The 13585-nt window shown below is 40.4% G+C and overlaps 1 protein-coding gene across 1 annotated transcript in view; it reads left to right on the plus strand.

Annotated features, from left to right (window-relative positions):
• The first annotated feature begins 1399 nt into the window (after positions 1-1399).
• The window catches only part of SHISA7 (shisa family member 7), a 374289-nt gene continuing 362103 nt past the window's right edge, over positions 1400-13585 (plus strand). The window contains exon 1 of the mRNA XM_069948146.1: positions 1400-1443. The gene's annotated coding sequence lies outside the window, so the exon portion shown is untranslated. The remainder of the gene's footprint in view (positions 1444-13585) is intronic.

Here is a 13585-nt window from a genome sequence, read left to right on the forward strand (position 1 = left end):
ATTACGGCGTGGTCCAAATATCTGGCGTACAAGAAGTGGGCGGAGATTGAAAAAATATGGCTAGCTCCCTTCCATCCTAACTCCTTCCTGTGGCACTCTTCACCGCCTAGCTTCTCACATCTCTCACTCCTGGGACCTATCCGTTTTACCTTCCACATATGGTCCTCGTGCTCTGCCAGGTTTGGGCTCACCTCTTCTGCCTCCCCCCTGAACTCTTTCCTGCTCTTCCCAAATTTCCCTCCTGGTCTTCAGTCCCATACTGTCAAGCTCTGGGGATCTAAGGCACTCTTTCAGTTTGCAGACATTGTTGACCCCATATCTCGTACACTCCTTCCATATGATAAATTGACTGACAAATATGCTCTCCCTCCCTCGGCGCACTTTATGTACCTCCAACTCCGACATTTTATGATGTCGCGCCTGGGAGCCCTCACAGTCTCTAAACCTTCAGCTTTCGAGCAACTAGTCAGGATGGGGACCTCCACTTCGGGCCTTATCTCTGACATTTATCGCATCCTTGGCTCCCCTGCTGAGGGAACCCAGGTGCAGCACGCCTATATGATTAAATGGGAAACGCTATTAGGGAGGACTCTGCCTCCGGAGTGCTGGGCCACTATATGGGACAGGGCTGCCACCTCCTCCATATGTACTACCTATAAGGAATCCCATTATAAAGTCCTGATGTTCTGGTACCGCACTCCGGAGGTGCTACATAAGTTCAATGCCTCAATATCCCCTCTATGTTGGAGATGTACTAGGGAATTAGGCTCCCAGTTCCATATCTTCTGGGAATGTGAGCTTATTCGACCCTTCTGGAGGGAGGTGTGCGAGATATCATCAGCTATCCTCAGTGTCACAATCCATAGGGACCCAGGCCTCTGCCTCCTCAACCTTTTCCCTAAAACTATCAGGAAAAAACAAGCCAAACTGTTATTGGTCCTCCTGACTGCAGCCAAGTCCCTAATCGCCAAATGTTGGAGGCAATCGTCCTCCCCTTCCATCCCGCATTTTAAGGCCAGAATCAGGGAGTTACGCTCCCTCGAGCGCCTTACGGCATCCCTGAACAACCGGCTGGAGGCCTTTGACTCTATCTGGGCTCCTTGGGACTTGTATTCCTCCCCGGCAGCACTTGCCTCTGGTCCATCCTAGGTTCCCGTCCTTGTCCGTCTCTTCCCGTCGTCGTCTTCCCCTGTCCTTGTCTTCCCCCCCTCTCCCTCCCTCCCCCCCCCCATCATTTCTTGCTCCCTTCTTGTCCCACGTCTCTGTCTTGTCCTGTGTTGTTTTTGTTACTGGCTTAGTATGGTCTCCGGACCCCACCCATACAGACGTTGTTCTCTCTCAACCCTGACCGGGACCTGGTAGCTGCTGTTCTGTTACGGTATATTATTCTGAATTTCCTGCCTGCTCCTGTTGAGGGGTTAAGTTATCTTCTTGACATCTATGGTATGTTATGTGTTATAACAATGTTCTGCTGCCTTTACATATGCATCACCCAGTTTGTACAATTTTTTGTCTTTCTTTTTTTGAAAAATAATAAAAATTACAATTGAAAAAAAAAAAAAGAAAAATTTATTTTGTATTTTGTAGTAAAAGGTTTACTTTACTGGATATGCCAGCTTAATATTAGTAGCAAGTAAACCAATCGCAGACACAGAACAGATAGTTAAAGAAAATAGATTTGTGCAAACCTGGGTAATTTTGCTAGTCATTTGATCTGAAATTACCATCAAAATATCTGCATACAAGTGTGATAGTTATTCATTGATATGCCAACCCTTCTGCCAAGTAATATGTGTAGTATATACAACAGTGTATAATAGAGGCTAGAATAGAGTACTACCAGTGCTATACAAGGGCCAAAGCACTTACACACATCATAATCAAATACACTGTATCTAATGTAGAGACCAACATAACCAATATGCCCCCATATAGTGATAGATTCTAGTATTATATAGTAGCTCTGCAGATCTTATAAATTATTACAATTGCATCCAGTAACTTACAGGTGACGTCTTCTCTGACTGGAGGCAAGCTCTTTTCATTTTCTTCTTTATCTGACTCAAACCACCACAAAGACTTCTTCCAAGTGGGACTCGATTCTGCAGAGTATGGTGCCCCCATTAGTGTACCATCCAGTACTAATGTCCTTATAATATAATCATTATAATAATGCCCTAAATGTGATAGGATATGTAATATGATAATCATTCCCCCTGAACTCCCATGCAGTAAGAATGCCCCCACAGAGTAACAGTGACCATACATAAATATTGCCCCCATGCCTCCATACAATAATAACACCTTTTGTGCCTCCATACAGCTGTAATAAAGCCCCATATAGTAATTGTGCTCACATATCATTAAACAACCCTTGTGCCCCTATACAGTTATAATCACCCCTGTGCCTGTGCTTCCCTATATAATAATAATGCCCCATACATAAATAATCCCACACACACACACGCACACACACACACACACACACACACACACACACACGTCTCTTTACAGTAATAACACCTCTTGTGCCTCCACACAGAATTAAATGTGTCCTCCATATATATATATATAATGGCCCATGTGTCCCCATATGGTAATAATGCCCTATGTGCTCCCCTATATAGAAATAATGGCTCACTGTTCCTTTCCAAGGTAATAATGCCCCCTGTGCCTACACACAGTAAAGGTCTCCTATGTGCCACCATATAGTAATAATTCTCTTTCTGTCTCCACTACTTAGGCTGAACAGGAAGCATTCATTGTATGCCTCCTGCCCAGTTTGCAAGGAAGGGTTTAAGTGGGGATGCAGTGCCTCTCCACTTAACTCTTTTGGAGCCAGACAGTAAGCAGCAATCTGTATAGATCACTACTTACTGTCCCCACTCGTTTTGCTGAGCACACTGCTCCAGAACCAGTGGGGAAGGGGTTAAATCACTCATCAGAATGAGTAGGGGAAAGTAAGCAGCAATCTATACAGATCACTAGTTGTTGTCTGGCCTCAAGGGGGGGGGGGGGTAAGCGTGGATGCTTACTGTCTGGCTCCAAAACACAGGCCTGTATTTGAATTTTATGGTGCCCAAGGCAATTTGAGTGCTGACACCCCATACTAACGCCCCCAGGAGTAGGAAGGGGTAAGTGTTGCATTGCATTTATGTTAAAAACATAATGTGGAAACAGAGTATTTCAAACTTTATGGATGCTCTTCCCTGCTGTGCTAGCCACCTGGGCTAACACATGTAAATTGCAGGCAAGACCTGAACTTGTAAGGCCAGGTCCCACCTGCAGTTCACAACCACATGTGTTAGCCACAAGCACAGCAGCAACAGCACTCTCCATTTACTAATGTTTTTTTCTCTCTCTTTTTTGTTTTTTTGTCTCTCTTTTTTGTTGTTTAGATACTGGTATGGTACGTTGGATTCGGTTACTTGGTTAGAAGGTGGTATGGGTTTTGATCCCCCAGAGTTTTTAATACTATATATAGTGTTGTTTGTTGGCTTTGTATATATCTGAGATACTTTTATGCACTCGGGCAAGTATGTATATTGATATACTTCCACTGCTTAGTTGTTAAAGATTTGGTGGCTGCGTCAATGGCCGGCAGATTTTTTACTTTAATAAAATGGTTAACAAGGGATATGGCGGTGTTTTTATTTTAATAAAAATTTCCTTCTGATGGCTTCCACTACTAAGCTTGGAAACGGAGTAAAAAAAAAAAACAATACACCAAACACACTTTTTTCATTAAAATAAAAACAGCCCCATATCCCTTGTTGACCAAAAAAAAATATATATGTAGGTCAATGACACCGAATCCGACGAAGTCCTCAGGATCTGAAAAACAAAAAAAGAGAAAGAAAAAACAAACAAATAAATGGATGGATGGTGCTGTACCTGCTGTGCTAGTAGCTACCATATTTGGTAATAAACTGGATGTGGGATCTGTACCTGTAGCGCTAGGCCAGTGGAGAGTACCCACAAAGTGCTGAAATGCTGTGTTCCTACACTGTGTTTTTATATAAATGCAATGTAGGAAAACAGCCCAACACTTACCCCTTACTGGTCCTAGGAGCGTTGGTTTGGGGTGTCAGCACTCAAAGTGCCTAGGGCCGCATGAACTCCAAATACAGACCTACATGTACATAGAAGCTGCAGCAAATCCCACATCACGTGTGTCCGTATACCTAAGAGGAACATAAGCCAATACTGTGTTAGCACGTTTGAGCACATGATTAATAAACAAAGCACAAGGTTAATTAACAGTAACTGCGTAAAAAAAAAACATGAAAGAAATCATAAAATTATATAGGAAAAAATAATAAAAATTATACAGAAAGGAATATTATATGTATGTGCATACATAATAGATAGATAGACATAATAATGCCCTAATAGAGATTATTTTTTATGATAACTATATCCATGACTTAAACATGACATAAACTTTAATATGATGATGATGTTTATTATTATTATTATTATTATAATTATTATTATTATTATTATTACCATATAATTCTGGGACTACCCATCGGTTCCTCTGCTGTATTGTCTGTACAGACTGGCTCCTTTATGCACCTGCCCTATAAAAAAAAATGAGGTGTAAGGGTCCCTGTGTCCACTATTCTGTTTGACACGTATAGTACTGTACTGTAGTGATGAGCGAACATAAAAAAAAATTATTGAGATCGGTTCGTGTTCGCCGAACATTCACAAACAAACAACGAACGTACAGTAGAAGCGTACATATTAAACTAGACACATGCATACAGATTATCAGGTGCAAAGCGTAAATTACGCAGTTGTGTACATCACGAGATAAACGTTCGCATGTTTGAATATGTTTGAAAATGATCGTTATAACCATCCCGATCATCGAACATATTGTTCGTGATAGGCAAACACTAACAATAAGTGTCATGTTCGTAAGAACGTACCAACATTTACGAACATGTTCGCTCATCACAACTGTACTTTAGTGATTGAATCATACATTTTTTAATGAAACATACAGGCACTGTATTAGCTATTGGTGGATGCTGGAACCAATCAAACACATTTACATTACTCATGGGGGAAAAAACTGCTCGGCTCTCGAAACAGCCTGCCAGAATGGATTGTGATTGAGAACAGAGGTACCATGTGTGTGTTTTACATATGGACACATTTTAAAAAAGATTTTAATTTTTTGTCATAGGTAATGTATTAAAAGCTGATTTATCTGGCTGAAGTAAACTCTCCTAATGTATTTACTTGGGGACTGCAATAGATACTTATTTATGGGGCAGTATAACTTCTCATTTATAAAGCGATCCTGGTGGATTAGGAAAGACAGATTTTACTGAAAATATACTGCTGATCTCTTCATCATCTGGAAAGGTAGTCACGTTGATTTGAGCCAGTTTGCTGACCACTTAAAAAACAATAACTGGGCTCCTGCTTTTACACTAATGTAGGTCACAATAAAGTTGTGTTTCTAGACATGGAAGTTAACCATATGAATGACAATACCAATCTTGGATTATACAGAACAAGCAAGTACACTTACCAGTCATTTCAATAAAAATAACTACCCAAAGGGGCTTTTGCAAAGTGCCTATGTCAGCAATCTGCAGTAGCCTGGTCTGAACTGGGCCTGGTGTTTTGCTTTTGTGTGCCACACCCGATTGCTTCTCAGCTTCCAGCAATGCAGGAGTTAAGCTGAGAAGCTTCTGGACTTGATTTTGCACCTGTCTGGTCTCTGCGATTGATGGGTCTCTCTGCCTGTCTGTAACCTGGAAGATCAGAGCGCTGGTCCAATAGGGATCCAGACCGGGCTCTTGGTCAGCATAAATCAAAGCTGGGACTCAGTCCCAGCGCTGGCTATTTTGAGTAACATCCGGATCCCAGCTACCCTTGTCTATTCCTGCGCTCCCCATCCTAAATCCCTCAGCTTGCTCGTCTGTGTTACCTGACCTCTGGCTTTGACTTTTGACTATCCGACTGCTACTTGTTTTGTACTGCGCTGCCTGCTTGGTTTTTGACTTTACCTGTTCGACTATTCTATATTGTGTTTGTATGTCTTTCTTGTTCTGTGTTGCACATACTCAGTATAGGGAACGTCTTCGTGGTTGTCCACGGCCGCCTAGGGCCGATTGAGGCAAGTAGGTAGGGACAGTTGGTGGGTTCAGCATCAGGGCTCACTGTTGTGTCTTGTCCCTGCCTCCCCTGTCCTGACAGCCTATGAGCTGAACCTCAAACTCAGCCAAGGTGAATGCCTAAAGGAGAAAAATATTGTGAGATTGTGGTGAAGAAGACATTTTCCTATAAAATGTACAGCGGAACTGAAAAATAAAAATATTGATGGGGTGAAAGTGAAAAGAAAACCCAGCAATTTAGCAAACTTTGGGGGCTGACCTGTCTTACTTGTGATAATAACTTTGTGATGCTTTCACTTATCTAAGAGATTTTGAGACATTCATGATGCATTGTACTTTATGCTACTGGTCCATTTTAGTGGACCCATTCAATGATAATTTATGAAAAACATATTTTTGAAATTCGTAAAAATTTTTGAAAAATGTTCCTTTCTTGAAATCTGAAATTCTTTGCTTGTTATAAATCGTCATAACGCATAAATTAGTTAATACTTCACATTCACAGTATGTTGGCTTTATTTGAAAAACATACTTTTACTTTTATAGGGGCTTAGAAGTTGAGAAGCTTATTTTAAAATGTTTAAGATGTTTTTTTCTGATGCAATTTTTAAAGATATTTTATAGAATTTAATAGAGTTAGGCCATAAAATGAAAATTTATATTTCTTTCAATAATATATCGTTTTAGCTGAAATTTTCTAATTTTTAGGGAACAGAAAAGAATAAGCATTCCAAAATATTTGCAAAATTTCTCAATTTCTGTGGGAGTCCCTCTAATAAGGTTGTAAGCTGTTCTTTAAGCATATGACATTTTTAGCACAGATTTTGCTAGAAGGAAAGCTTTTGTATTTTTTGACTCACAGTGTTAAGTGTTTTTTTGCAGAATGGGCTGTTGTTTTATTGGTACCACCTTTGAGGTCCATTACATGCAATCTTTTGATAATCTTTCTTCAACTTTTCTGGTAGTAGAGAGTATACCTTGTTGAAAAAGTATGGTGTTACTATAGATGTACATCGGCTCATTTAGCAAAGTTGGCTAGTCAGCTTTTTTTGCAGATGATTAAGTCCTAGGTTATGTTCCAACGTTCTTGCGATTTTTAGTACATCATGGGAACATAGCCCTAAGCATATCTGAGAGTTTGGTTTACCATTGTAAAAAATATTTCAGAATAGCTGCGGTAGCCTTAGCGTTTAAGCCACCTACAGTACAACAACCACCATGAACTTGGTATAATGGTCTGTGATGGTCAAAATGAGCAAGCAGCCTGAATGACTAGCTTCCAGCATTACAAAAACATGGCCAGTGACAGCACCTCTCTTGTCTCCAGTTCAGGTGTGGTTTGCAATTAAGCTCCATTCACTTAAATTGAACAGAGTTACAAGACCTACACCCAAACTGGAGACAAGAGTGGTGCTGTCTTTGGAAAAAAGTGTCTGTGTTTTTGTAGCGCTTTAAAGGCTAAAGTGGAGTAGGCCTCTATGTTGTCTATGTCACTCGACATACTGACCCAATAGACACAACATCTCACATAGGCTTTGTATCCCTGAACCAAAGTGTCTGGACCAGCATTGTTGGCTTCTACTACCAAATGGTAGTCCAAGGTCCTCTGCAGAAGAAGTCTTTGTTCTTATCTGCACAATAGTCATTTGTCTAAAGCACATCTATTTTGAATTTCGGCACCAGAACAGGCTTTCAACAGTTCTCTCCACTCCTTGCCACATACACGTGCGCCCTATAAGACAGAGCTTCCCTCTGATTCTGCATAGTTTGCGTCGCCAGCGTGAGGCCCAGCACATACTTTAGACTTATATTGTATTGGGTCTCTCACTAGAGACAGAAGCTATTGAGGTGCAGCAGTAAGCTCCATCTTATAAGGTACATCATTATGTGGTGGGGTGCAGGGTGAATAGGCACTTGAAAGCCTATTAATTTAAAAAACAGAAGTGACAATACTGCACAATAATCATTTCTCAAACAACAGTGAACACTTTAACAGATTCTGAGAAGGGGTTGTTGATCCATAGATTTTGCTAGATGTAAAGTCAGGAAGGAATTTATCTTCTTAAAATGAGAAAATTAGCCTCCACCAATAATCTATATAAGATAGACAGGCTAGTAAACTATGTTAGCAACGTGTCCTTCCACACAGCAACCTAACATCCTTCCACATGGAGCAAGATCTTATGTCATCACGAGAGCATTTCAACCTAAGATGGTCATTTTTAGATGCATGTTCATTAGTGGTATAGCTAACGCTAATCTAAAGATAACAACAACACTAGAGCAATAGACAATGCATGTAAGGTGATTAATTCAACTTAAAGAAGGAGGAAAAATAAGATACACAAGAGCAAAATATCACTGCTGTCCCCAGGTGGGCATTACTGAGCATATTAACATACAAGAATAATAGAAAAAGCCACAATAACATTGATTTAATTTAAAAAAAACAGGATTTAAAAAAAAAACTGTTGGGCTCTGTGGCCTAAAAAGGATCTAGGATTAACATCACATGATGTGAACTTCCAATTCACATCTCCAAGACTTGTATTAATTATTCCAGACAATGAGTTCTGAAAAAAAAGTTTTAGGGTGCGCCCAGGTGCAGTTTTTTGTGGCATTTTCCTGGCCTCCAAAAAATGCTAGAAAAAATGCCAATGATGATGTTGGTGTTTTTCTGGCATTTTTTACATTTATTTGTGAATAGTTTTTTTTTTTTTTTTGCTATGTCCCAAGTAACATTAATGATGCCTTTGTGTCAGAGCAGAGAACAGAGCAGTGATTCATATCAATTACTTGCTACAGGAGTCATTCTTAAAACAGCATGCTCATATAGGGTTGATTAAAATGTTCACTTAGTTAATTGAGTAATTGCCTTGCGTGTTCAATGTAGCATGAATGTACTCATTGACCCAATATGAGTATAATAAAGATAAATAAGGGTGCCTTTACACAGAAAGCCAGGAACAGACTAAAAACAGAGAACATCATAAAGGTAAGACTGAGATTTCTCTTCCTTTCAAGTATATTCCTGGCTTTGGCTTCAAAAATATGTCAAATAAATCTCTGTGTCAGGTTTAACTTCTTATGCTTCTCATGGTATGGCAGTGCCAGCCAGGGCATGTCTTTACAGGGGTACTCCGGCCCGGCTGTATTTTTGAGATATGGCCGGGGAGGGGGTGTTTATGGATGACGGAGGTCACTTACCTCCCCGGTTCCTGCGCCGGTTCCCGGATCGCGGCGCCTTGTACCCTTCTCCCGTGGCCGCTTCCTGGTCTGAGCTGCCTGGAGACGTCTCCAGGCAGCTCAGCCATTCGGCGGCTGGTCGGGGGTACGGGGGTACGGGGCTCAGCCACTGAATGGCTGAGCTGCCTGGAGACGTCTCGTGCGGCAGCTCAGACCATGAAGCGCCTGCAGGTCGGGGGTACGGGGCGCAGCGATCCGGGACCCGGCGCTGGAACCGGGGAGGTAAGTGACCTCCGGCATCCATAACCACCCCCTCCCTGGCCATATCTAAAAAATATGGCCGGGCCGGAGTACCCCGTTAACCCCTTCCCCCATAGTTACGTACAGACACGTCCATTTCTGCACAGCATTCCAACAGATGGATGTGCCGGTAGGGGTCAAGGATGCTCCTGCACCCGTGTCATCCACGGGGGGGGCCCTACTGTCAGTGATAGCCAGACACCCGTCGCAACTGACAAGATCTGTTAGCCCAGATCTCTGCAGTTAACCCTATAGGTGCTGTGATCCGTGCGACCTATAGTGCTGCAAGAAAGGAGAATCCTCCCTTCGTTCCCCATCGGGGCTGTGTGGTGAGATCGCACAGCCCAGATGGTTGCTGTGACGTCAGGAGGCTTCCTCAAAGCCTTCTGGTGTCTCAGCTACAGAAGCTGATCAGGCTCAGCCTAAGGCTGAGTCTGATAAGCTTTGCCTATTACAGGCACATTGCATTGCAGTGCTAATGCACTTTCAGATGCTTTTAACTATCGCGATTTGAGATTTTCAACATTTTTCGGGACATATTCATCTTTATGTTGGTGGTATACTTTGGTTGATACACTCAAAAATTGGTTAATGTGTGCAAAAATTTGAAAAATTTCCAATCCTTTATATTGAAAATTCTCTTGTTCTAAGAAAAATAGTCATGCCACATGAATTAATTTTTACTGCAACATCTGCAACATGTCTACTTTATTGTGACGTCATTTGGTGAACGTCCTTTTACTTTTTAGGATGTTAGAGGGCTTTAAAATTTTGCAGCGATTTTCTGGAAAATGTTAAATTCAGATTTTTTTTTTTAGTGACCAGTTTAGTTCTGAAGTGGATTTGTAGGCCCTATATGTTAGTCACCCCCATAAATCCATCCACTGTAAAAACTGCACCCCTCAGTATTCAAAGTAACATTTCATAAGTGTGTTAACCCTTTTGGGTGTCTCACAGAAATTTAAGCAAGTTGGAGGGGAAATTTTTAATTTTTTTTGGAAGATATTCAATTTAATCCATTTTTTACCCTCTAACACAGCAAATACTAACTGAGAAATGGAACTCACTAATGATTCCCGATTCCAATGTTTCTAGAAATCCCCCTATATGTGGCCGCAGTGCGTCACCTGACTCAACCACAGGCCGCAGACATGACAGAGAACTGGTAAATTTTGGGGAATTTTTTTTATTTCAGGATTTTTTAACCAATATACCATATCACAGAGGCCTTGCAGTGCCAAAATATTTTTGTAAGACAAGTTGACGTTTTCATCTGTACCATTCTGAGGGACATGTGACACCCTGATCAATATTTATTTAATTTTTTTATGAGGTGGTACGAATAAAAAACACAATTTGGCAGCTGTTTTTCACCATTTTTTTTGTACGCCGTTTACTATATGTTACATATGACGTGTTATCTTTATTCGTCAGGTCGGTACGATTACAGTGATATACATTTTATATAACTTTAGTTATAGTTAAGGCATTTAACTATAAGGCATTTGTTTCTTGCATATTGTAAGGGCAGTAATATTTAAAAAATTTTTACCAATGGGGTTATGTGAGGCTTTTTTTTTGCGGCATAAGCTGACATTTTTAGTGGTACACCTGACGTTTGGGTACATGTGACTTTTTGATAGCTTTTTTCTATATTTTTTAGGGAGTGGAATTAACAAAAAATTGCCATTTTGGTTAGTTTTTTTATTTATTTTTTTTAAAGGCATTAATCGGGCGGTATAATTAATGTAATGGGTTAATATACGGGGTCATTATGGACGCGGCGATACCAAATGTATGTATCTTATTTATAGGGGATCATTTATAAAGGTGGATGGGGAATGTGTATATTTATTTTAAATATTTATTTTTTTATTTAATTTGTTTGTGTGTTTTTACTTTTGCAGGTACATGCATAATACATTACAGCACATACATGTTGCATACAAACATTAAAGAACAACGGGAGGGAGCCGGAGAAGGGAGGAGAAGGGGAACACGGGGGGAGGGGGTAAGCTGGATCGGGGCGGGGGAGAGCACTGGGGAAGAACCTGGATCGGGGCGGAGGAACACGGATGGACAGGGAGAAGGAAGGGGGACTTGGGGGGAGCATCACGGCAGTGACGGTGGGAGGAAGCAATGTGCTGCAGCCTCCTCTCACCGCCCCATCAGCAGAGGCAGAGAATCTCCCTATAGATGCTGTGGTCACACCGACCACAACGTCTATGGGGTTAACTGCCGGGGGGGAGCACGGCTCAGCTAGGGGCAATGGGGGGAGGCAGTAAAAGCATGACGTCTAGGGATGTCATGATGCAGAATGGCACTGCTTTCATGATGTCCCTGGATGTCATTTTAGGGGAAAGGGTTAAACCTGCGCGGTGACTGCAGAAAATTTCAAATGAGAAAAATGCTAATTTTGGCATTTTTTTCATGGAAAAAATTGCATTTTTTACAAAATATTTTTTACATATCGGCCAAAATTTACCACTAACCTAAAGTACAATGTGTCACAAAAAAAACGATCTCAGAATCCGAAAGAAAAGTTATAGCATCATGTTGCTACAACCACATAAAGTGAGACAGGTTGCAATTTAAAAAATGGGCTCTTGTCCTAAAGGCCAAAATTAGTCCAGTCCTGAAGGGGTTAAATAAGAGTTGCTATTTCTTCTTCTGAAGGGGATTGCATCTATTGCATTATAGCTGCCAGCTTTTCTACTGTATATTAACTTAACACAGCATATTTTGCTGTATCACCCAGGCAGGGCTTAGTACAAGAGATAAGTGAACAGCAAGCATGCTCAGGTTTGTCTTTACCCAAGAGCACAGCATTTTTTTTTACCATCGGTAATCAAATGCTGCACTCTTAGATTCAAATGAACTTGAGCATGCTTGAGGTTCGCTCATCTCTAATTGCTACTTACCAAGCTTGTTTCTTGATATACTCGATGTACTCTTTGAATTTCCCATCACTCTTTGCAAATCATATCTTTATACAATTTTAATTCTTGTTTTAGGTTTTGGGTATATTGTAAGAATATTGTGTACAATGAATGTTCACATAAATAAAGTGATAAAGATCTGTATGTTCACATTTTAAAATCTAAACCAGATTCTAAACATAAATGAACTAGATAAATTAGATTTTTTATTCCTTGGTGGTTTATGTTCAATCTTAAAATCAATGGCTAATTTATTATTTTTACTTTACTAATACTTTAAAAGCTGCAGAATACTTGTTAACTAATGATACGGAAAAACACTCCTGAAAGGTCACCTTAGGCACCTTACCTAATAATGTTGTGTACTAGCACTCAAACCTATAAAATTGTGGTGGAACTTAATAAATTTTCTCCGTCTGCTAATATATTTTCTGATCAAATAAAATGGTAATATGAGATATTGTTCCAGAAGCAAAAAGGTTTCCTGTTAACTGCCAATGTGTCACAGGACACTACCACGCTTACTAGATATCAGCCTGCAATCTCATATTGCATTTTGACAAGATTTTTTTCCACCTGAGCTGTAGAGAAATGATCCCACTTCTCCTCCCACGCAGTTACAACAGCTGTTTTTTTCCACACACTCTATTCTCTGTTCATCCAATTCTATAAATAATTTCACACTAGGCTTTTTTAAAGAAGGTCAGCTGTCTTTTGAATAGAACAGGATAAATATTTCTTCATAGCTAATTAATGATCTTTTATTCAAATGCCAGTACATTACTATGCGTTGAAGAGTTCTTAAAGTCCAAGTCCGACAATGTGAACATATGAAACTGCATAGAAGAATGCACATATCTATTCAGAGTTAATCATAGCCTTAAAATTGGCTTCTTACCTCTTAGTGTCACTTACTTAGGAGTTATAGAATTACTTATTATATTTATCATCTCTGTATGTACTATAGGACAGAGAGTTCACGACCTAACATTTTTAGGCTCTGTTCCATGCTTAGCGTCATAG

The sequence above is a fragment of the Dendropsophus ebraccatus genome, chromosome 12, assembly GCF_027789765.1.
Source record: "Dendropsophus ebraccatus isolate aDenEbr1 chromosome 12, aDenEbr1.pat, whole genome shotgun sequence".
Classification (NCBI taxonomy): domain Eukaryota; kingdom Metazoa; phylum Chordata; class Amphibia; order Anura; family Hylidae; genus Dendropsophus; species Dendropsophus ebraccatus.